We start from the raw sequence: 25,924 nt of genomic DNA, 5'->3' as shown, positions 1-25,924 counted from the left end.
TTCCCCACTCCATTTTTGTGGCAGAAAGTTTCCGAAGTTTTCGACTGCGATTCGTGTTTGAAAAGTTGCAAAATACTTTTGCTAGAAATGAATTAGAATATCAAATATATTATGACAATTGTTTGGAATAAAGTATGCAATATTATTGACACAGCAGATGCAAGTCGTTATTTGAATGCGATTTTAATAAGTTGGATCAGTTTAGAAAGCGTATTTACAGTTCAGGAATTTTAATAAATATTTCATTCAATTTTTAGAAATGTGGAAAGTGAATTGGTATGAAAGGAGCTAATCATAATTTAATACCAATTGACTTCTACATTTCTAAAAGCGATTTAAATATTTAGTATTATTATTATATTATTCCGCATATTTCTGAACTTTGTCAAGTATTTTTTTTTGAAAATGTAAATTCTTATAATGTGGGAATATTAACAGCCTTATTTAATCGAATTGGAGATGTTGCTTTATTATTTGAAAATGCCTGAATGCTAAATTATGAAAGATGAAATTATAATTTTAATTCTCCAGCTAACTAAAAGAAATATGCAGAAAAAAATCCTTATATAGTGTTGCTTCTGTCGCACTGCTATTTTAATGAGCACATCAGAATTTTCAAAAGTTCCATATTAGCAAACCCAAGTAATAAAGACGAGTATGCTCGACTGTGAGATACCCGTTAGCTATTGTGAATTAAAGCAACACAGTATGCGGTATTTATTTCAAAATATACCAAAGTAATGTACCACTAATATACTAAAATATACATAATGTCATATTTGGTATAACGTTAAAGTACTATATTATAAATATACTATAGAAGTCAAAATATATCAGATTGTCTGCACAAAGTTATAAATTGATGTTGAATTTTGTATTATTTTTTTTATAATTTTTATTTACCAACTAACAAAAAGGAATATACAATATGTCGGACTGCTATTTTAATGAGCACATCTGTATATATCAGAATTTTCAAAGTCTCCATATTAGCTTTGCTTAGAAACTTATCTAGAGTTCATAAACTCTGCAACAATTATGTAGTCAAAAGTATTTTTGCGATTTTTTGCGTTAAAATATACTAGTGTGAATATGGTATAATATTCAATATTTAGTATAAAATGATGCTTAGTAAGCAATGGCAAATTTTGGAAGTTTTTCAGGAAGTTTTCGGGATTTGTAATTTCGACATTAATTTGCAGTTATTTTTGTAATGAAAGCGTGAAAGTGATTGCAAGTGATTTTGTGGACCAAGTAAACATTGTTTAGATGTAAAAAAAAAAAACACGCGTAGTTGAAAGTTGACGTCAAATGCGGTTAACAAAAAATCAAGAGGGTGAAATCAGTCCTCTGTAAATAATATCACGTCAACGTCAACGATAACGGAAACGGAAACGGGAAAAGAAAGAAAGAAAGCGACAACAAATTGTCGGGTGATAAATGGTCTTAACGGGATTTTATTTATTTTTTGTATGCTCAATTTGACTGGTTGTTGTTGTTGTTCATGGTTGTTGGTCGAGAGAGGAGGCATTACTTAATTTTAGCATAAAAGTGTACATAATTTGACATTGACAATAGACAACAATGGACACGGAGAGAAAGAACATGATGCTTCAGGGTTGACCTGGACCTAAATGAAGAGTGGCGAACGTTAATTGGAATAGAAAAGGAGCGAAATGAGAAAGACAGAGAGAGAGAGAGAGTGAGAGAGAGAGAGAGAGAGAGGAAAGTGAAAATGCGGGAGGCAGGAACCCCAAAATTGATTAATTGGTTTGTGAGCGTCTAATTAAATAAAGCGGTTCTCCCTCTGGCCGGAGTTGAGAGCTGAAATTGGCACTACCCACCGAAGTGGTGACGCCTGACGTGGGTCCAACACTTCCGAGGGAGGCAAACAGGGATGGAGAGGGGGGGCGGGTGTAGAGCAACTGCTTTACTTTAAAAGACCGCATTTTTACTTTTTTGTTTTTATTAATGTGACGGCTATTTGTTTCTAGTAAGCAATTACAAAGCAATTTTATAGCAATTACCTTCGTGTTCCCCAACAGCTTGGGACAAGGCATTTTAATGCCACCCCCTCTCCATCCCCCTCCTCGTTCCCATCCCGTCTTCTGCCCCGTTGAAATATGCAATTCACTCTCACCCAGCAGAAAAAACGAAAACCAACTCGTCGTAAAGCAATTTTATCCTGACTCTGGGACAGATGTGACCATCATCATGTTGCCATGTGCTGTGAAATGATTTTACTTTCTTTACATTGTTATTGTTGTTATGGCTGCTTTTTTTTTTCGCTACTTTCGCTCCCATTTTCCCCGCTTAAGTCGACAGATTAGTCACCTACTGTCAGCTATAATTAGCCTTTGTTATTCCTTGCTCCTTGACCACCAAATTGCCGCAATCTTTCCCATTTTTGTTCCCTTTTTTTCCTTTTTAGCTACAGGTAAGTTCATCTGCTTCAAGTAAGATAAATGTTTTCATTATTTGAACAATCTTTTTGTTTTTTTTTTTATTGTAAGCTTAAGATTTGTGGGCATAAATTAATGTCGTTTGACAGTTGGCAGGTGACTGTAATAATTGTCTAAGAGATCCCAATTACTAGAGAAGATTTGTTATCGATGTTTTGCACAGCGGTTCTACTCATAAGAATGTAAGTGATCTACTCTTCAGACAACATCTAAGAGATTCCAATTACTTTATATGATTTGTTATAGATGTATTCATATCAGTTTTATCCCTATGAATTTAAGTGATGTACGCTTGAGAGATTTTAGGATCTAATAATCTATGCATTTTTTCGAATTCAATACATTGACCATTAATTTTCTAATTGTTATGATATGATATGGAGAACTGTTTGGCAGAGTTATCTTTTTATGGGTACAGAAATGTGTTATGGACAAGAAATACGTATGATTAAAAGTAATTGATGAAACAGTCGCAGCACTATTTATACCCGCTACCCATAGGGTAGAAGGGTATTATAACTTTGTGCCGGCAGGAAATGTATGTAACAAGTGGAGGCATCTCTGACCCTATAAAGTATATATATTCTTGATCAGCGTCAACAGCCGAGACGATATAGCCATGTCCGTCTGTCCGTCCGTCCGTCTGTCCGTATGAACACCTAGATCTCAGAGACTATAAGAGATAGAGCTATAATTTTTTTTTCGACAGCATTTGTTATGTTTGCACGCAGATCAAGTTTGTTTCGAATTTTTGCCACGCCCACTTCCGCCCCTGCAAATCAAAAAAATCGATTAACAAGCGTAATTTTAAAGCTAGAGTTACGAGTTATATGATATACCACATATACCATTTGGTATATTTTTTTAGTATTTTTGTAGAATATTTGGTATATTTTGAGAATAATACCGCAAAATATATTGCTTTCATTCAAAATGGGTAGCGGGTATCTCACAGTCGAGTACACTCGACTGTAGCTTTCTTACTTGTTTTAAGTTATTTTTGGGTTTAAAATTATACCAAATGTGTGCGACGATGTCATAAAGACTTAAATATAAATATATGTATATACATAAAATATATAAGAAATCTTGCTTAGATTTCTGCTATTACTTGGTTGAGAAACTTATCTGCAGTTCATAAATACTCAAAAATGATACGGTTTAAAGGATTTGGTATTTTTACATTTAAGTTTACTAGTGAGTAGACGGCATAATATGCAATATTTATTGTAGTATATAAATACCTGGCACTATTCAAATAAAATAGGACTAAATAAAGTTTAAGTAAGTAATATAAGTTTAAGTAATAAGTTTTGTGTTTGTGTGACAGCTTTGAATGTAAGTAGGCACTATAATGTTGTTGGCTATGCATCTGGCAACCATAAATATGTTTATCTGGGCACACTGTCAATAAGTATCGATAGTTCGATAGAATTCATTCTGAATTTAGGTTCTCTCTTAAGTTCTATGCACAAAGCAACAGGCAACTGAATGCAACTATAGTACTTTAAATACTTTGTGTTACATGAATAAAATGTTTGTTATAATCAAATTATATCAAAGAGACTAACAGTTCAGAGTTAAGCTAAGTTAAAGGTGTAATTCTAGGAAGCAAAAGTAGAAGATACTACCTCAAAAAGATAATTAAGAAAGCTACAGAATTACTAAAAACACTATAACCCTACCAAAAATATAACCCAACAAGTAAGAAAGTTACAGTCGAGTGTGCTCGACTGTGAGATACCCGCTACCCATTTTTAATAAGGGCAAAATATTGCGGTATTATTTTCACAATATATCGAAAATACTAAAAAAATTACTAAAAATATACCAAATGGTATGTTTGGTATATCGATATAGTACACCATTCAAAATATACCATAGACGGCACAATGTACCAAATTGTCGGCCACAGCAACTCAGACCCATAGTAAGTAGGCGTTTTTGCCCATACAAAAGTATTTCTTTAATAACTTCCACAATTTTTATCTGATCGCAACCAACTTTTCAGGAATCATAACTACTATAGTAATTATAGTATATACCAAAATTCGCAACTCTAGCTTTAAATTTACGCTTGTTATTCGATTTTTTTGATTTGCGAGGGCGGAAGTGGGCGTGGCAAAAATTTGAAACAAACTTGATCTGCGTGCAAATATAACAAATGCTGTCGAAAAAAAAAATTATAGCTCTATCTCTTATAGTCTCTGAGATCTAGGTGTTCATACGGACGGACGGACAGACGGACAGACGGACAGACACACAGACGGACAGACGGACATGGCTAGATCGTCTCGGCTGTTGACGCTGATCAAGAATATATATACTTTATAGTGTCGGAGATGCCTCCTTCTATCTGTTACATACATTTCCTGTCGGCACAAAATATAATAATACCCTTCTACCCTATTTTCAATTAAGTAAATGTAATTCCGCGTATAAAAGTTTGCACTTTCCGTTTGAATTTAAATCTGTATTTTTTGTTTGTTTTGTTTTTGTGGGTTTTTTTTTTTTTTTTTTTTGGGTATTTTACTATCATTTTTTGTGCTCGCTATTTGGATGTTTAAAAATGCAAAGAATTTCCTTTTGATGTAGTATGTCGCATCTGGTTGTGGCTTATGAAATGACGACTGCCCTTCTCTCTCTCTCTCTCCGCTCCCCCCCCAGGCGCTCCCCTTGTCCCTCCTCCTCCTTCGCCACTCAGAGGGGGAAGTTGACTTGTTAAAAAGGGCCAACGGCGGAAGGAAGAAGGAAGAAGTTTTTCCAGAAAATTTACCGATAATGCGTAAAATTCCATTAAATCGGGTGTAATTAAATGACATTTACTTTGGCCACATTAAAAAGAACATAAATCAGCGACGCGACGCGACTCGAAGGCAAAACAAAAAAAAAAAGCAAAGCATATTTTTGGCTCGCGGCCCTCGGACTTGACCTGGACCTAGACTCGAAGAGGAGGGGTGAAAGGGAAGGGGGAAGCGGGGGGATGTAAATGCCGCCAACAGTTTCGCCCTCGTTTGCGTACAACACAAAAAAGCCAAAACAAATATGGGGTGAATTGCTGCTGAGAACTTAAATGGATACTGAGACGACGACGACGACGACGACGGAATCTGTAAAGAAACCTAATTTATTGAAAAATTGTTGCTGCGGGGTGAGAAGAAGAAGTTTCCTTGACTTTTGTTGTTGTTGCTGTTGTTGTTGCTGTGCCAAAGGCATGCTGTGACCTTTTCTTTGTTTGTGTTCACAGTGTTATAAAGACAACATTCTACTACTTAATGTCCGTCGCACCATTCCCGCTGGCAGTTACCACACACTCTCCCCCTCTCCCTCTCCCACCCCCTCTATACATCCGCGCTTTTGTAGAAAAAAAAAAACTGAAATGTGTTGCATCAAAGAACAAGTTTTGTTCATAGCTTCCCAACCCCAAACCCAAAGCTAAGTTTATGGGGAGAGCGCGTCTAAAAGCCACAAAATCTTGCATTAACAAAATATTTGAATAAAGCATAAAAAACAGGAGCAGCAGCAGGACGAAAACAAAATGGGGAACAGGAACACGGAACACGGAACACGGAAAAGAACAAAATATTACTTTTAATACATTACTCACTTTGATTAGAAATTACGACGAGTCACTTGCACAGCAAATAAATGCGGAATTGTAAACAAATCATGGGGAGTCAACTTTCAGTTGCATACATCGCATCGAGTGAATGTTCTCTTGATCCACCATTAGCTGTAAGTAACAAATAAATCAAATACAATACAATTTTTTGCAAATTCAAATCATTTTTGTTTAAATTTGAGCTTAGTTGTTAGCATAAACTTCGCTTTAATGGAATATGCATTTTTAAATTAAAAATAAAACATAGCATACATTTTGGGGCAAAAATAAACGAATTTGAAGATCAGCTTTGAGATCTCACTTAAAAGTAAATGCTACACTTTCTTGTTATTGAATCTAGTTATATGAATACTTCAATTAATTCTCTAGAGGGTCTTAGCTGTTTTGTCTGAGAAATCTGGTATATTTTTGCCTATGCATGTGGTATATTTCGAATGTAGTAAGATACCACAGAAATTAAAACCATTTTTGTTTGTTAAATTATAGCTTAGTTGTTAGTAAGCAACGATTATAAACTTCAAGCGCTTTAATGGAATATGCATTTTTAAATTAAAAATAAAACATAGCCTACATTTTGGGGCAAATACAAACGAACTTGAATATAAACTTTGAGATCTCACTTAAAAGTAAATGCTACACTTTCTTGTTATTGAATCCAGTTATATTCTTCTACAATATTTAAGTTACTTCACTATGGGGTCTAAGTTGCTTGGCTAACAATCTGGTATATTTTGACCTCTGTGGTATATTTCGAATATAGTAATATACCACAGAAATAAAAATCATTTTTGCTTAAATTTGAGCTTAGTTGTTAGTAAGTAACGCTCATAAAATTTAAACCAAAATAAAGCATACTTTTTGGGGAAAATACAAACTAACATGAAGATCAGCTTTTGGGATCTCTCCAGAGGAGAATCCTTGACTTATCGAATTTAGTTATATTGTTCTACAATATTTAAGTTACTTTACTGCTTTGGCTAACAATCAATCCGGTATACTTTGACCTCTGTGGTATATTTCGAATGTAGTAATATACCACAGAGGCCAAAATATACCAGATTGTCAGCCAAAGAAACTAAGATCCGATGCCGAAATAATAATAATACCAAAATATATATTTCTTTGGTGCATTACTGCAGCGATATACCAAATGTGGTCTTTGGTATATTTTTGTGTTTGTGCAGTGTATTAATTTGGTGTATTGTAAGAATAATACCGCACTTTTTTACTTATGTTCAAAATGGGTAGCTTTCTTAGATTTTCGTCATGGATATCGATATACCAAATATATACGGTACATTTTAGTATATTTACAGTATAAGTTTGCTTCTATTCAAATTCTAAAAAATATAATAAATTGATATTTTCTCACAAATATTTATATAAAATATTAGTTTTATTGACTATAATTGACTTAATTGATATTTTCCTAAAAATATTTATATAAAATTTCAGTTCTAATGATTACATTTTGTTTAATAAGTTTGAGAGCAAACTGCAAATCGTTTATGCGAATTCTTTCGACTCTTTCAAATTTGTTGTCAAAAATGTTATTCAAAGTGACAGTGAAAATATGATAATAATCCGCTCCCCGAGGGTCGAGCTCAAGAACACTTGTAAATATCTTCGCACATACTCACGATAGAATGTGGCTGGCTTTGCCTCCTCTCCTTCCTCCTCTCGCGTTCCTCCTTCTCCATCTACTTCCCTTTGTTGGTGTAAGTATGTGGTGGAATCAATATGCTTCTTCGACAGCTAAAGGCAGTTAATCGTAATCGTAGTCAATTGCTTCAAAGTAACTTATACACGCTTTTCACGCACAAAAACCACGCTGGAAGCAAAAGCAGAAGCGAAAGCAGAAGCAGAAGCGAATGCCACAACCCACAACAATATTTGTCTTTGACCCTATTATTTACTAAATTACCTTTTTCCTCTTTTGGCCAAAAAGAGCTTACCCCAAAAGAGAGAGCAAACAGCAAACCAGCAGCTACCTCAGTTGTTATCCTGGCTCTGGATATTGCCATTTCCGGTGCTACATTCCCTCTCTCCCCATATGGAATTCCTCAAGCTTAAGTATTCGCACACACAGAGAGAGTGGAGAGTAGAGAGGGGTGGATGGGTGGAAGGGTGGTGGCAACGACTCGTCAGCATCTGCAGGTGAATTTATTTCTTTTGCTCGGGTTAATCCACTACAAAAGCAAGTGAACTGAACAACAACCTGAACTGACTTAGACGACGACGACGACGACAAGGACGTGAGCTCAAGGACTCACATAGAGAGCTGGGGGCCATAGTATACTATATAGTATTTAGTATTAGCTGAACTCATTCAGAGAAAAGAGTGGAGGGGGCGGGAGTGAAGTGAGCAGCCCCCGAGGTGGTAAACGTGTGTGTACAAAGTGATTATCATTTCTTTAAGTGATTTCAACATTACCTTAAGGTATTTCGCCTTAATTGAAAACGTTTCCTTAAATGCCTGCGCTCCGGCTTGTCCTTTGTCCTTTTGTGGTTGAATGCTTCGACACAAAACTTTTGCTACACACACACACACACACACACACAAACACTGTGATTAACTCTATAGAGCATTTTATTGTCTAAATAAATGCGAAACAACGAATCGTTCTATCCCTATCACTCGCACTCTCATTCGCTCTCTCTCTCTCTCTTTATTGCTTTCTTGCTTTTTGTCACTGCTTTGTCTATCCTAAATAACGCGTGCTTCTTCTTCTCCACTAGAACAACTAACTAACGCTCGGAATTCCTAATTTTCCACATCTCTTTGTGTCTATTAAACGAATGTGCCAGACTCATGGCTTTTGCTATGTTTGTTGTTTGTATTTTGGCACGATTTCTCACAATAGTTAAATAAGTAAAATATACTGATAAAATATACTGACTATATATTTAAGTAACAAATATACTATATTATGTACTAAAAATGCTCTTTTTTTTGATTTGATGGTGAGTTATATGAACAAGAATTCTGACAACACTTCAAAGAAAGAAGTGTCAAGATATACTATACAGATATATAGTAATATACTAACAAATAATATATATATAATATATATAAATAAATAATAGTATAGAATAGTATTCTATATTAGATACTAGAAAATGTTTTTTGGTATTTTTTTTTAAAATTTAAATATGTTCTTTTACTTTCTTATATGTTGTTTTAATTTGATATATGAGAAACAATTCTTACAACAGTTCAAAATGGGAAGTACTATACAGATATACTATTTACTAACAAATATACTACATTATACTATAAAATATTTTGTCCCTCGTTTTTTTTAATATTTCTAACAACATTTCAAAGATAGAAACATATTGATATACTATATAGTATATGCTAAAAAATGTTTTATTTTTTTTGAATATAAATATGTTGACTTAGTTTATGAGTTATATAAAAACAAATTCATATTATTTTAAGATTATTACTATAATCTTTTTTGTTATTGTTAAGCTATTTTAAAGCAAAGAGAGCTTATTATTAAAGCTTACTATTTTATTTGGTTTTTTTGTAAGTTAAGTATCCAGATTTTATACAGATGTATACTACCCAGATATACTATACAGAAATCTTTTGGTATGATATTATATACTAGAAAATGTTATCTTAAAGCAAAGAAAGTTTGAAAATTAGAGCTTACTATTTTATTTAAATTTGCTTTGCCTTTTTATTTAATTTTTTTTAATTTTCGTCTAAGGTAAATTATTCTAATATGAAGTCCATCGTTTGATAATACTTTTTATTTGGTTTGCATCATACAAATTTTAAATGATTCTTGATACGACTTTGATTTGTTTTCAGACAAAAGAATTTGTCTAATATGGAGCAGAACTAAATAGTATTTTGTATATACAATTTTGTGCAATTCTATTAATTTTAACATGTAGTATATTCATAATGCACAGACTAAACTTTTAAAGTCTATTATATTTGTTTTGTGTGTGTTTTCGATTCGCGTTTGGAGCAGCGCTCATAATTGTTGCTTTCATTAGATATAATACCCAGGTAAAAGTATATAACATAATATACATTTCATTCATAGCCGGTTGTTCTTGGGGCTGTGTTGTAGTTGGGTTACATAATTATGCAAATATTTATGAACATGTTGACCCTTTAGCGAGTGGGCCATAATTCCTTGACAACGGTTTGTGCAAGCGCACATAAAACCTGATGGGCCCATTTCGGACTATGGATTGTCCCGGTCCCGGTGTGTGTTTTTTTGTTGTTGGGGTCTATGCGCTTTAAACATTAATAGATGCATAATTTAAAAAGCGAAAAAAAGAACAGAAGAGCAAATGAGAAGGAAGAAGATGCTGAGACTAACAAGGGGTTAATTAATAATGTTCCGGGCGGAGGCTGAAAGCATAACAACCTGTACTTATTTGGGAATCCATTCAACAAATGGCAACTCTTTAAAAGGGTCTTGTTGTTGTTGGTGTCTTAAAGCCAGCCAGGGCTGCCACCCTTTTTTTTTTTGTACTGTTTGGAAACTTTTCTTTATTTTTTTTTTGTTGATGTTGTTGTTGTGCTTTTTTGTTTTAATTATTATTATGCTGGATAGTCAGGCCTTTGGCTTTAGCTTTATAGCCTTAGCTGCAGTCGAAAATCTAACCGGGCAAACTTTCAAGTCTCGGCAATTACTATCTGCCAGCCTAATGAAGACCACGGACAGGAGCAGAAACAGGAACAGAAAACAGGAGGAAAAACAGAAACCGAAGCTGGTCCAGCTTCAGCTTCAACAAAACAACAACTCAAACCCAAAACGTGACTCCCGAATGTCGTTGTCGTCGTCGTCGTCGACTGACGACTGGTGAAGTGGGTGGTCGGAGGGGGACTACTGCAGGAGTTTGTCGTTTTTAATCTGCTGCGAAGGGTGGCAACACAGCCAGGAGTTTCATCCTTATACAGGAGAAGGAAGAGGGGGAGTGTCGGCAGCTCGGTGTCTGGGGGGGTGCCAAAATGATTGCGAAATTGAATTTTCAATTTTATTTTTCAAATGAAAAATTCAAAAGCAAAAAGCAGCAACAACGGCTGCGCTCTTCTCGTCTCCGTCTCCGTCTCCGTCTCCGTCTCGACGACCGACAAAATATTTATTGCATATAAACTTTTATTACGATTTGTGTTTATTTGCTCAACCTCTTTTCAATTAGAAGTCAACTCGACACAGCCTCATAAAACAAAAGCCCGACCAAAAACACACGCCAAAAACGTGAAAATGAAAATAAATATAAATATCAAAATGATGTTGCAAGTGAAATCGTCTTTCGAGTCGTGCATTAACTAATGCACACAAAAAGAATTCATTCTTTTATTTTTGAATATTTGATAACATTTGCAGCTATGGAGAAGCACAGTTTATCCAAGGCATATCTCCTCCCTTAATTTTTATCGTATTTCTGTTATGACTTTTCTATATTTCTGTATCTAAATCCTAATATTCGAAGTATATTTGATAGAATAATACCGCAATGTTTTGCTATTACTGGTGTATTTTGTTCTTTACGGTATATTTCGAGTTTATAGTATTTTTGTAGTATATTTGGTATATTTGAATAATAATACCGCAATGTTTTGATATTACTCAAAAAGGTTAGCGGCCCAAATATCTTCGCCCAAATCTTCCCTATGTCGTTGTTAGTTCTTTGCCAAATCGAACCAAATTTTGCGTCCTATATATTCTTGTTGGACATGCATCTGCCACCCTGACTAATGTTCATCTGGCCACACTGTCAATAAGTATCAATAGTTCGATATCATTCTTTTTGAAGTAAGTCTTTTTAAGATTTGCATACATACAACTGAATGTAAGTTTTTTATATAACATAGTTTCAAGACATCAATAAAAACTCATTTATAATCAAATTACATCAATCCTATATATAATATTTGGCCCTACATCTATATTTTATAGTCGACATATCTTATTTAGTTATTTAAAATATATGTTTATTTTGTATATATAATAAATTTTTACTGAGAGAATTGCCCTAGATTTAAATCTTCTTCTTTGCTATATCTTTTCTAAATATTTATCTGTGTTGATCATATCAATGCTATTATACATATATCTTCCCCCAATATCTCCCCCCATATATCCCTGATATATTGTTCGCTATATCCTTCCTATGTCTTTTATGTATTTTCACCATTTCATCACATTATCTCCGGCATATGTCTGATATATTATCTATTCTTGATACTTCATTCCATTATCTGTACTATATCTCTGATATATTGTTGGCCATATTTCTCTCCCATATCTTCTTTGCATTTTTGCCACTTTATTGCATAATTTGCTATATTTCTGATATCCATATTCCATACATTCTTTATATATACACCCAGTCCTTTTTTTACGCGATCTCTTTTTACGCGATTTCACTTTAACGCGGTTATTTTTGCAGCGCAAATTTCTTTTTTTACGCGGATTTTTCACTTTACCGCGATTTAGCACGCCCCGCGGGTGGAGAAATTCTTGCAAATATGGAGATTCTTCTAGACCGAGAGCTCGATGATGACGATTTGTTTGAAATAGCTACGGAAGTAATCGAATCGGAAAATGGCAGCGACACTGAGAGACACTAACCATTTTTACGCGATTTTTTTTACGCGATTAGTGGCAGAACCAACAATCGCGTAAAAAAAGGACTGGGTGTACTATATATTATACTTTATCTCTGATATATTATCTATTTATATCTTCTTTGTATTCTTGACACTTTATAGCATTATCTGCGGCATATCTCTCGTCCGTTTCCCTCGCTCTTCTCCTCGACCTCGACCGCACCTCGGTGTCATCAATCGATCAGCCGCCTTCAATCAGCCACACCCCTGCCATTTAGCACAAGAGGGCGGAAGGAGGGAGGACACAGCACAGCACAGAACAGCTCGGCAATTTGTTCTGCCCTGAAAGTGGACGCGACACGACCTGTAGCCCTGGCCAGCTTGCCCCTCGCCGAGTGTGGATGCGTGGCACATTCGTGTTGCAGGTCAAACATCACGCAACAACAGCTAAATGATTGATGATTGTCATACACATGAAATTGGAGAGAGTAGTGGGGAGGGAGTAGGATTAAGGTGGGGTGGAGTTTTCAATTATTATTTGCCACAGTTGGTCGCGTGATTTGCTTTTGTTTCCTTGCGCTTGTTTGCGGAGCATATTACGACAGGACAACACCAGTCTGTCATTTGTGCATAACTTAAGCACAGGCATCGGCAGCTCACAAATAAATCCCGACTCAAACCTAATGGCAAAGTGACAGTAAACACACACACACAAAAGAACTAAGAGAGAGGAGAGTAGAGCGATGATGATGATTCGTTAAAAAAAAGATTACACAAGTCATGCTCATTAATTAAACCCAGACGCCACTTGGTAATTGCAGATTCAAATTTCTCAACAACATTTATTTGTGTCAACTCATCACAGATGGAAGAACTTTTCATGGGAAATTTCGAATAAGCTGAAAAGCAGCCAACTAATCATGTAGCGTCTACTTCTGATAATACTACCACTACTTTGTATTCCTTGGGACATTCATTTAATATCTAAAATTTGAAACAGCTTCCTCACAACTTTTAAACAACAAATATTAATAAGTTAATAAGGATTTAGCTTTTTCTTAACGAGTTGACAGCGCTTTTACAGTGTTAAGTTGGCAGCACAAAAACCTAACAAACTGACTGACAGACGTATCAAATAAGTTCTCAATAAGTTCAGTTGGCAGTACAAAAACCTGGCAAACACCAAAAACTTATCAAATACCTTCTCAATAAGTTAAATTATTAACTAGAAAACCTGACCTGAAGTTCGCAGCCTTTTACAGGCGAAAGTGGGCAGCACGAAAAACTGCAAAACACCAAAGACCTCTCAATAAGATGGCAGCGCTTTTACAGCAGTAAATTAGAAGCACGGAAACCTCAACAACATCACAGACTTTTCAAATATATTCTCAAAAAGTTGTCAGCGCTTTTATAGTGTTAAGTTAGCAGCATGAAAGTCTGATAGATCCCAAGAACTCATTAAATACATTCTCAATAAGTTGGGAGCGCATTGTTGACAGAAGTTTGACAGCGTTAAATTAGCACCACTAAAACCTGACCTGAAGTTGGCAGCGCATTTACAGCGTTAAGTTGGCAGCACGAAAAACTGCCAAACTGCAAAGACCTTCCAATAAGTTGGCGGCCCTTCTACACCTTTAAGTTGGCAGTACCAAAACCTAGGCAACACCACAGACTTATCAAATGCATTCTCAATAAGTTGGTAGCGCTTTTACAGCGTTAAATTAGCACCACTAAAACCTGACCTGAAGTTGGCAGCACATTTACAGCGTTAAGTTGGCAGCTCGAAAAACTGCCAAACACCAAAGACCTTTCAATAAGTTGGCAGCACTTTAACTTGCGTTATATTAGCAGCACGAAAACTTGACAAACGCCTCAAATACTCATCAAATACATTCTCAATAAGTTGGCAGCGCACTTTACCACAAAGTTGGGCAACAAAACAACTGCAGCTCAACAAGTTGGTAAGCTGCTGTCAAATATTTACCTTGGACCGATCAAGTTTTCCAACTACTACAAGCAAATATTTGAGCACAATGCGAAATCCTTTAAGAGAAGAGAAACTGTTAACGAGAAATTGAAGAAAATGTTGAACTGAAATTGTGAAGCTTTAAACGATTTGGATGTGAAAGTCATTTGGGGCAGCAGCGAGCGGCAGCGACCGGATATTAAATTAAATGAGAATGAATTTTAGAAAAATCAGCAACTGTCTAAAACAATCAAACGTACTTGCGCGCTCGCTTCCGCTTAATTAATTTTAAACCCTAAAACTCAGCTGTGCCAACAGTGCCGAAAAATGCCCCTGGGTCATATGCGAGTCATATGCGGAGTGAACAGACGACGACGATGGTGGAAACGATGGAGGACGAGAAAGGGAAACACGAGTGGCAAACAGGAAGCAATATGAAAATGTTGTACATGGGTTTGTGTCACTCTGAACGCAGACTTTGTTGCTGTTGTTTGATTTCCCATTTTCCCATTTTCACATTTCGCATTTCCCATTCCCTGCTCATTATGGGCAAATTAAAATCTAATTGTAAAGACGACACAAAACCAGAGCGAGAGCGAGAGCAAGAGCCGCAAATCAAGCAACAAAGAGCTAACGTGCCACCAGCAACGGGTATTCTCGAACTTTGGGTCGGTTGCCCCATGACCCATGACCCATGACCCATGAAGTTCAGTTGAGTTGTTGAGCTGGCAAAATGCCTATGCGGACATTCCTTTATGCAAATTAATTTCAATTGATTGCGTTTGAAACACTTTTTATTTTGACATTCCACCGACGCAAACAAACACATTAACCATTATCCTTAGATAAACAACAACGAGATGGAGACGGAGAACGAGAACGAGAACAAGAGCCTTTTGCTTTTGCTTTCGCTTTGATGTTATTCATGTGGACATTGTATGGTGAAATCATCAACATCATCGTCATCATATTGTTATTTTATTGTACAATAGCGATTGCACTTCGGGCTGCACATTGAAAACTGAAACTGTTTTTTAACAGGTTTGGGCTTAAGCTCCAATAAGTAGCTACAGAAATTTTTAAATACTATAAAATGTATACATTGGATTTACTATTGTGTACTGTATTGCATTTTAAATTTTTGCATTTATTGCATTTATTCAATTTCTTTGGTATATTTATGTATTTCACATATTCCTATTTCAATTTAAAGAATTCGTTCCTTGCGTTGTCTTCGCTTATCAGTTTAGTCAATACACAAACCCTAAGATCAACTACAACTGGCGCCATCTGTTGACACATGCTGCACAAGCAAAGATGTTGCGCCCTTCCAATTAGAAGTTCTAATTGGAATACCACGAAACCAATTCGATGTCAGAAGTCAAGGGTTTAAGAAGGAATTTCTATACGCCAAAGATTTACGTATAATAAATTGTATGATTTCAAAGTAAATATGCAAAGTATACAACCCCCGAAAAATATTTCGATCTTCAAAAGCTGCGTTTCGCATCGATTTCAACTCATTACAAATTGCGTTGTTTTTTTTTCTTTCTCAGATTTGCATAAAGCGCATTTCTTGAATGGGGGGTGTGGCTGGTCCTAAACAAATCTATATAGTATATAGTATATAGTATAGTACTCTTTATAAGTCACCCCTCTTCTTCTCGTTTGCTGCTGAGGCTAATGAAAAATTTCAATAATCAGACGACCATCGGAAATGACGGGTTGATAATTTTGAAAAAACAACCAAAAGGGGATGCAAAATTCTCTCTGCTTTTCACAACCGGTTTCAAAGCCAACAACAACAACAATAACAACAACAAAAGAAGTTCAATTGTTGTTTAATGCTTTTGTGCTGCAGTTGGAAATGAGCAATATGCCTCAATTAATTACCATCAAAATTGCAGCATTTTAAGTTAATAAATTGAAAATAAAAAAAACACTTACCAGTTCAAAAGTTGAATATTTAGGGCTTGATTAATAGCTAGAATGGAAAAAAAAAAAATATTTCAATTAATTTAGTTACATTAAAAAAATAGTTCACATTTCAGCAACAAGAAAATAAAATAAAATGATTTATGTATTGAAATAAAATAAATTTAAATGAACATATATTGAAATAAAATTTTTAAAAATGAAAAGAAATAGGATAAGATAAAATAAAATATTAGCGTGGACATATAAAGCTCAATTGTATTTAAAAATTAGCAAGTAAACTAAATTTAAGCATCGAAAAAAAAAAATTGAGTGTGCTCAACTGTGAGATACCCGCTGTTCATTTTTAATAAAACCATATTCTACAAATATACAAACCAATATACCTCAAAAATACTAAAAAAATATTCAAAAGCTATAATGTGCATATCAATGAATTATTATATTCGATAATAATAGAGGTAAAAAACGTTTAAAAATGTTTATCTACTTTTCTGATATCATAAGTTTTAAAGTAATTTTTTGTTTATACAAAAATACGAATCTAGCTTCCAGCTTGTTCTTCGATATTTGTTTTCATTTCAATTTTTGATTTGCCTGCGAACATATTATATAATATTTGTATCGTTTTTAGTCGCTAAGATCAAGGTTTTCATACGGACGGATGGACGGACAAACAGACTTATGGACTTGGTTATAAGTATCAAGTATATATATAGGGTCGGAAATCCGTTCTTCAAAATATCCTCATACCCAAGCGGGTATAAATATGGCTAATACATATAGGGCGACGATCTAGCGCAGATATGTGACACATTTGTATTAGAAACATGGCAAAGATATGTGGATATATTGATAAACTTAGGTGACCTATAGCGGACTTCTCATATCATTAAGAATCATGGGAATCAGATATAGAAATGTAGAAAAGCCAAAACAGAAATAAGAGGAGATAAATTTGCCTGAGATAAACTGTGATTCTGAGCCTTAGTCGCTTTGCTAATTTTTTTTTCGTATAAATTTTGTAAGTTTTGAATCATTTTTCATGGCATTGAAAAAGCTAATCCAAATCAGAGCTAATCTGCAGATTTTTGAAACAACAACAGCACTTGAGAATGTCTCAAAGATCTTGGAAGGTGTCAAGCGAAAGACACACGATCAAAAAAAAAAGAAAATGTGGTAGAGGAGATCTCTCTAGAGAGAGAGAGAGAGAGAGAGTCGCGCTTTTGATCGATCAAAAGTGCTAGCTCATTTTTAGTAGATTACTGAGAGTCTTGTCTGGTTTCTTTCGGGTTTCTTTTTCAAAGGGGAGGGGAGAGAGAACACGAAATGGGCATTTCATTATGTTGATTGACGATGTACAATTTGGAAATGAAATTATGATTTATACGCTCGCTTTTCCTTCAAGGGCGACTGCGAGAGAGACAATACCCTAGAAAATTGTGTGTGTTGCAGCAACAGCAGCGATGCAATATATTGAGTGCCATTGATTAATCATTGCTTGGCGCCGACACAGAAATAATGCTGGAAAGTGCAACTAGACACGCGTACTTGGAATAAATGCGGAACCCCGAACCCGGAGCACAAAGCAAAAGCCGCCGCAATAGAAACGCCCAAAAGAAACGGTGGAAAATGAAGGCGAAATGAAGGCGGCGAAGGGAGCAAAAAAAAAAAACTACAGGATGAGAATAAATATAATTAACTGCTTATCGACGGGGTGCGAACGAAAAACCGATTTTCGGCCGATTCATCTTGAGTACAGGAACATCAAAAAAATCAAGAAAATCATGCCAGATCACCAACAAAAATTTCGAATTTGTATGTGGGACAGGTAAGAGTTGTTGTTGTTGTTGTTGTATTTTGAGGGGGTTTGATGCAATGCAATGATTTTGATTGATGATTAACGTATGTTGTACACTCTCACCTGACTGACTGACTGATTGACTGACTGATGGAGTGACAGGACAGCAGGACAGCAGGACAACAGGACAACGGGACAACTGGACAGACAAAGCAGGTCAACAATTTGTTGTGCAGCGACAGTTGCTTGATTTGCCAACCTGTCTCTACCTTTCTCCCTCTTTCTTTCTCTCCTTGGGTGCCCTATGACCTTTGTGCCCATTGTCACAAACAGTTAACAACTGACAACAGCGCGGACCGTGTGCGAAAAGCGAAAATGATGAGGCTACATTTACCATTTAACATTTACCATTTAACATTTACCATCTACAATTTACCAGTTGCTAGTTGCCGATGGCTGATGTTCGATGGACGATTGCCAGGCAGATATAATCGGTAATTGGCTTTGGATTTGGCTTTGGCTTTGGCTTTGGGTGCCCAGCAGCACCAAAAACAAATTGAAACTGACAAAAGGAGCACAGCGGGCAGGATGTGAACGCACACTGTGCGAAAACTGAGATATATATGCTCTTAATCTCTTAGTGAAAACAATTGCAGAACATTTATAATGTCTGAAGTGATTTCAACTTCAAGTTCTAAATATTAAACTTTCCTATAAAACTTTTGAACGAAAACTTTTAATGAATATTGAAGACAAATTTTGCTTTTTGAAAGGAATATTAAAGTCAAGTTTAGCATTAAATTGAATTAAATTTTATAATGAAGATTTTGCATTTTTAAATTTATTTTCATTTAATTTTGTAATAATATTTAAATAAAATTATGCGTTTTTAACTTAGATTAAATTTAATTTTATAATGAAAATTAATGTAATATTTTGTAAAAAAATAATATTTGTATATTAAAAAATTGCGAATGGGATTAATTTAGAAAATAATTAGTGACTGGATGTAAGCATATTATTAAACCATGGAAAGTAATTGTAATATTTGTACAAACAAATAACGAAAATCGTAAAGTGTAGAAAAAGAAACAAATGAAATGAATAGAAAGGTCGTTTCGTAATGGCTTAGTACCAATGCAATTCTCTCAGTGTACCTTGGTTAGTAGAAGCTGCGGCTTCTGTTGCTGTCTCTAGAGACATTTGGTGAGGAGGATCGAAGCGGCACACGGTATCGATCATAGACTTTAGATCACAGTCAGTGCTGAATTTAAAAGAGTGACCAAGAGGGAGAGAAAGGGAGAGGGAGAGAGAGAGGGAGAGTAGAGAGTAGAGAGTAATTACACACACTTTATGTGAATAGGATAATTAGCTGTGTTGTGCCCTTTGTGCCTTTTGTGAGCCGCTTGCTACTGAACTGAAGTCCCTCGACGGCGATGTCCGCAAAAGGGCCAAAAACCAAGAAAGGTAGATGCTCACTCCTTCGCTTGCTCTCCCTCTCCCACTCTCTCTCTGTCTCTCTCTCTCTATCTCACTCTGTCAGTTAGTCAGAGTAATGACTGCTCTTTTTGGCCCATTGCCATTTTTGCTGGTTTTGCGCTGCATTTTTCGCATTGTTTTGCCTGCTGCGCACATCACGCTGCTCAGTTCAGTTAAGTTCAGTTCAGCTCGTCTCACTCCTCTGCTCACCGTTCACCGTTCACCCTTTGTGTTTGAGCCGCCTTTGAGCTCGGCTTTGGGCCAACTCTGCGCTGTTGTTAGTGCGCTAAGGCTAAGCGCATGGCGCTACGCTGCAGGATCAATGCAGATCAATGCATCCTCCCGAGAACACAACTGCGGCTCAATTGCTTTTGTTGTCAACCTGCCTCTGCCTCTGTGTGTGAGTGTGTCTATGTGTGTGTGTGTGTGTGCTTCACCTATTATTATAATTATTCATTCGCAACACTGTGGCATTGTGTTCACGACTTGTGTTTACCTTGATCTTTAAGCAGCCGTATCCAAAATCCGGCGTTAGCCTTTTTTCCTTTTTGTTCTTCCTCTACACTCTATTTCCCTATTTACCGATTTACCCATTTGTACCTTTATCTACGCTTTTCCACTTGCCGCATTCTTCAACCATTTCTCTTCTTTGGCTAATCCGACATTGATGGGATTTGCATTGTACCATATATGAATACACTATACACTATATATCCATATTGACCATATTGTTCCGTTTGTCCGGTTGCCGCTTTATTTACGCTATTTTGCCATTCACCCACATTATAATTGTCTTTGTTCTTTAGCATTAGAAAACATATGCTACAAAGAAACGTACAAAAGACTAAGTTGACTTTAAGATCAATAAGCACAATGTATAATCATAAAAATTAATAGATCTAAGAAATAAAGAAAATTATTCATATTCATACATCTTACTATCTTTTGTTAGAAACTTAATAAATAGCAGTATTTAAGTTAAGATGAACCATATCATAAATATTTGGCTCTACAAAGTAAACATGCTTACTTTAAAGAGATCTTTATTGGGTGAGATAGTTCTTCAAGAAAAAGGAATATGGAAATCATGTTCACATTAAGTTATCATCCGAATTGTAAGTCAACAGATCATCAGCATTTTAGTTAAGATCAACAGTTCATTAAACATTTGGCACTATAATGTAATTTTATTTAGTTTCAATTTGTTGTGTACTTCGATATTTATAAAAATAAACAGTTCGTGAAATAAATGAATAAATAATACAGAATATAATATAATATTAAAAACAAATTAGAATTAGAAACTTACAAAATAAGTAGATAAAATCAAAAATAGCAAATTAATAGTGACGAATTAATATAGAAAATGATATTCTTTATTATTCATTCATTTATTTTTCATTTACTTTTTGATGTAAGAATACTAAATGAATAAAATTAAAATATTATATAAAATCGTGTTTAAATGTAATAATTTATTAAAAGATTTTAATGATTACTTTTCCAACTATTTTTTTGTTTGTTAAAAATTCAAACACAAACAAGTCAAATCAATGGCATACATTTTATAAAGTTCAAATATTTGAGGTATTACATTTCTCTAACTATTTTCTCTAGACCAGCTCGCAGCTTGTCATTTAATTGTAATTCCGTGTTAGAGAGTGGAACATTAGAAGTTGTCTTAAAATAGAATGACGAATTCTATAGAAGAGCGCATCATCATCTTCTGTGGTTGCTTTGCTCAGCTCTGCTCTGATTTAGGTCTTGCTTTTCGGTTTCTTATTTTCTCCCCTTTTTACTATTACTATTATTTTGTTGTTTTTGGTTTTCGACGGCGCTTGTAAATGATGACGCAACTCGATGGCGTTATAATTAAGGTACACATCAATGAGAAGTACTGTGATTGCGACTGAGGCGACTCTTGACTACGATTGCGGTTGTAGATGACAACGGAGTGAAAGATAGATAGATAGAGAAAGAGAGAGAAAAAGAGAGAGAAAAAGAGAGAGAAGAGTGCCGCCATCTGGCAGGCATTAGGCCACAATCCCAATGGAAAAAACAAGCAAGAAAGCTACAGTCGAGTGTACTCGACTTTAAGACACCGGCTACACATTTTCAATAATTGCGAAACAATGCGGTATTATTCTTAAGATATACAAAATAAAATACTGAAATATACCGAAGTCGGTATTTGGAATACTGATAGAATATGACATTAAAAATATACTTTAACATACCGAAAGTGATATTTAGTATATCGATATACTAAGGCATTCAAAACTTACAAGAAATACTGAAGTATACCGAAATCGGTGTTTGGTATATTGATATATTAATATACTATGACAATAAAAAAATACTGAAATATACCGATAGTAATATTTGGTATATCGATATATCATAATATTTAAAGTATACCAAAAATACTCAAATATACCGAATATTTGGTATATTAATATACGATGACATTCACAATATACCAAAAAGTAAAAACTATACCAGATTGTCAACCAATGCAACTACGAAATATATACTTTATGGCATCCTTCATCCTATTACATACATTTGCTAGACCCACAAACTTATAATACCCTTCTACCCTATGATTATCGGGTATAACAACACACAAAGCGAGCCCAGCAACAACAACAACAACAAACAACAGCAGCAACACACATAACTTCAGTTCTGCAATTAATCAAGTTGAAAACCAACGACAAACCCGCGACAAAAGAGATGAAAGCCCCCAAGAAATGATCAACTTGCTCATATGATCATCATCAGGCAGTCGACAGTAGGCGCTATGAAGATGCGATATGAAGCGAATGACATCTAATTATATGTACTCTTCTTTGTACAACGAGCATATGCACTAACAGGCTAATATGGTTACGATGTTCCTAAAATATTATACAAAATTCATAGTCAAAAGAAAACTACAATATCAAAAAAACATATTGACAAATTTAAGAATGAAAGAAATAGAAAATGTGTACTAAGCAAGCTTAATATTATTCATGATATTTATACCCGAATTATAGCCACAATTGAAGTGTTTGAGCTACAATATAAAAATTCAATCAATATAATACAAATATTTCATATTATTGAAAAATATATTTAGAAAATGTTTCTTCATTTTTTCTGATTTATTTTATATAATAGTTTATTTGAAGTAAAGTTGTAGCTTCATAACAAATTGTTTGTCCGATAAACAACATTTTTTGATACAATCATCCTTCATTATAAATTATCCATAAAATGGAATGTTCTCTTACATGTATAATTTTATAAGTTGATATTTGTTGAAAATTACGTTTGAAAACGAGGAACTAAAGTGAGTAAAAATATTAACAATTTATTTATAATTTTGTATACTAAGGTTTTATACTTTACTAAAATAGAGAAACTGAGAAACTGGACTGAGTTAAAATTTTTGATTTTAAATTGATTTCTTTATTTTTTTTCTATTTTCTATTGTTCCATTTAATATTTATATTTTGTTTTTAAGACTGCGTCTTTTAGTATTATTTTTGTCCTTAAATGGATTTCATTGACTCATTTTCTATTTCTTTCATTAAAGTATTTCTCTTTCATTTTCTTTTATATTTTAGAGTTTTATACTGAGGTCTTAAGGTTTTATTTTTGTCATTCTGTATATTGTATGTATGCTATCGTATTTTGATTTTTAAACTGAATATCTTAAGATTTTAGTCTTTAAATTAAGTTCATTGACTCATTTTAAATTTCTTTCTATCTTTTAAGTATTTCTATTTCGTTTAGTTTTGTTCGTTTCATTTCTCTTTGATAGAGTATCCAGCGTCAGCGTTTACTGTTGAATTTTGTGGGCTGTGCGTCAGTCATTATCAATGGGGATCATCGCGTCGTGTTGGCATCAAGCGAAGCTCACGAACCGGCTGCTAACTAATGTGGACAATAAAAGGCCACAAGTCTCATATCACATCATATATGGAATTTATATATATGTATATATAGTATATATGTATATAGTAGTTGGGTCTCTGCAACTCGTGTCAGTCTTTTGTCGTAATTGGTTTAGAGCACGTACCTAAATATATGAGAAGAGTCTGTTATGTGTGTGTGAGTGTGTGTGTGAGTGCCTGTGTGTGTGTGTGTGTGTCTGTGCGTGTGTAAGTGTGTGTGTTTTGGGAGACGACGACGAAGACCGCTAATTGCAGGTTGGATCTCTGAATTGGAGCGTTGGGCTATAAAAGATTTTAACCATGCCGACACGAGATGTCATTACAACAAAGCGAAACGAAGAGGAGACCTTTATTTTTTTTCCTTTTTTTTTGATTCTTTTTAATATTTGTCGATGGCTTTAGGGGCAAAAGACTCTTTCACTAATAATTGTCATTGAGGGGGGAGACTAAGAAAGTTTCAACTTCCTCTCTCTGGAATGGATTTGAATTTGTAAAAGTGCCATTTGTAGTATTCAAACATAGACTTACACATACTCACAGTCACACACACTAGCAGACACATTCGAACACACACTCACACACTCACACTCATTTGGAGTTGTATAAAAGAAGCCGACAAAATTGCATCTGAAAGGTAAAAGCATGCAAATATTTGCCCAGCTTGGCAAATCATACACATAATTGGAATTCATATAGCTCTCTATATATATGTGTAAGTGTGTGTGTGTCTCAATTGTGCATCGGTCTATATGTATGAATGTATATGCATATATACGATGTAGAAAAAAACAATGGCAGAGCTCAGAACCCACACACAACGTACACACTTTTCTTTTTCCATCTTTTTATTTTTTGCCAAACAGTGGCAAGGGAAAACTGGTGGCACATGGCACGTCCTTTTATGCCACACGCACACTCACACACACATCAACAATTTGTGTATATGAGTATTTAATTAATCCGCAGTTGACTCACCAATGAAATGTCGCTGGGGGTTGCCATCGCACTCGTATTCAGATTCTGATTCAGATTCAGAGCTTGAATATGCCATCATCATCATCCTTGTGCTATTTGAAAATGCTTTGAGTGAGTGGTGAACGAATGCGAATGCGACTGCGAATGCGATTGTGAGTGGATGCTACGAGTGGCCGAGAGACCAAGTTGCGAATGCAAAAACCGAGTTCAACGCATTCAAATTGATGACGTTAAGAGCAAGTCGCAGCTTAATATACACTTACTATGCTGGTATATATACAGAGATATATTAAAAAACTAATAATAATAATAAGAATAGTAATGCACTGACCATTAAAAAAAACAAAGAATAAATTATAAAAAGTATATATAAAAGTAAAATAAGGAATTCAAAAATAAATATAATAATAATAATAAAAACAGTAATAGGCTAATATAATATGGTAAAAAAATGCACTGACCTGTAGAAAAATAAAGCAAAAATAATAAAAAATATATATAAAAGTAAAGAAAGGAATTAAAATATGAATATAATAATCAGAATAATACATATGCTAATAAAATATGATATGATATGATATGATGCACTGACCTTAAAAAAGAAGAAAAATGTATAAAAAGTATATATATAAATAAACTAACGAACTATACTAGAAAAAATCAATTCTCTTATACAAAAAAATATATATAAATATATAAAATTTAAACAAAGTACTTTCATTTTACATTGCAACTCTAATGAAATTCGAAATTCTAGAATAAAAGAAGAGAAATGCTCAATAATAATTTTGCAAAAAAACAAATAAGAAAACTGCAGTCGCCACGCATGAACAAAAGCAAAACAGTGCGGTATTTATTGTAAAATATACCAAATTAATATACTGCAAAATACTAGAAAATATACCACAGGATATACTTGGCATATTGATATGGTACAACATAAATGCTGAAAATATACCAAATATACCAAATATACCAAATAATATACCGCAATAAATACTACATATGTACCAAATGTTATATTGCATTAAAAATATACCATAAAGTACTGAAATATACCACATTGTCAGCTAAAGCAACTAAAACACTTACTAAGTAGGATTTTTTCTCCATACAAAAGTATTTCTTAAATAACTTTTACAATTTTGATC

General features: G+C 34.5%; 1 protein-coding gene across 5 annotated transcripts in view; it reads right to left on the bottom strand.

Moving 5' to 3' along the window:
- Positions 1-25,924, bottom strand: part of LOC133847017 (uncharacterized) — a 321,107-nt gene that overhangs the window by 7,456 nt on the left and 287,727 nt on the right. For 3 of the 5 annotated variants that reach the window (XM_062281723.1, XM_062281719.1, XM_062281720.1), the window contains 2 exons: positions 16,587-16,623; positions 6,070-6,195 (listed from right to left, as the gene is read on the bottom strand). The gene's annotated coding sequence lies outside the window, so the exon portion shown is untranslated. Of the gene's footprint in view, positions 1-6,069; positions 6,196-16,586; positions 16,624-25,924 lie in introns of those variants that run through there. The other 2 variants (XM_062281721.1, XM_062281722.1) reach the window with 1 other exon arrangement.

Source organism: Drosophila sulfurigaster, chromosome X (assembly GCF_023558435.1).
Source record: "Drosophila sulfurigaster albostrigata strain 15112-1811.04 chromosome X, ASM2355843v2, whole genome shotgun sequence".
NCBI lineage: Eukaryota > Metazoa > Arthropoda > Insecta > Diptera > Drosophilidae > Drosophila > Drosophila sulfurigaster.
Note: the sequence above shows the minus strand (reverse complement) of the source record. Positions and strands in the feature narration are given on the sequence as shown.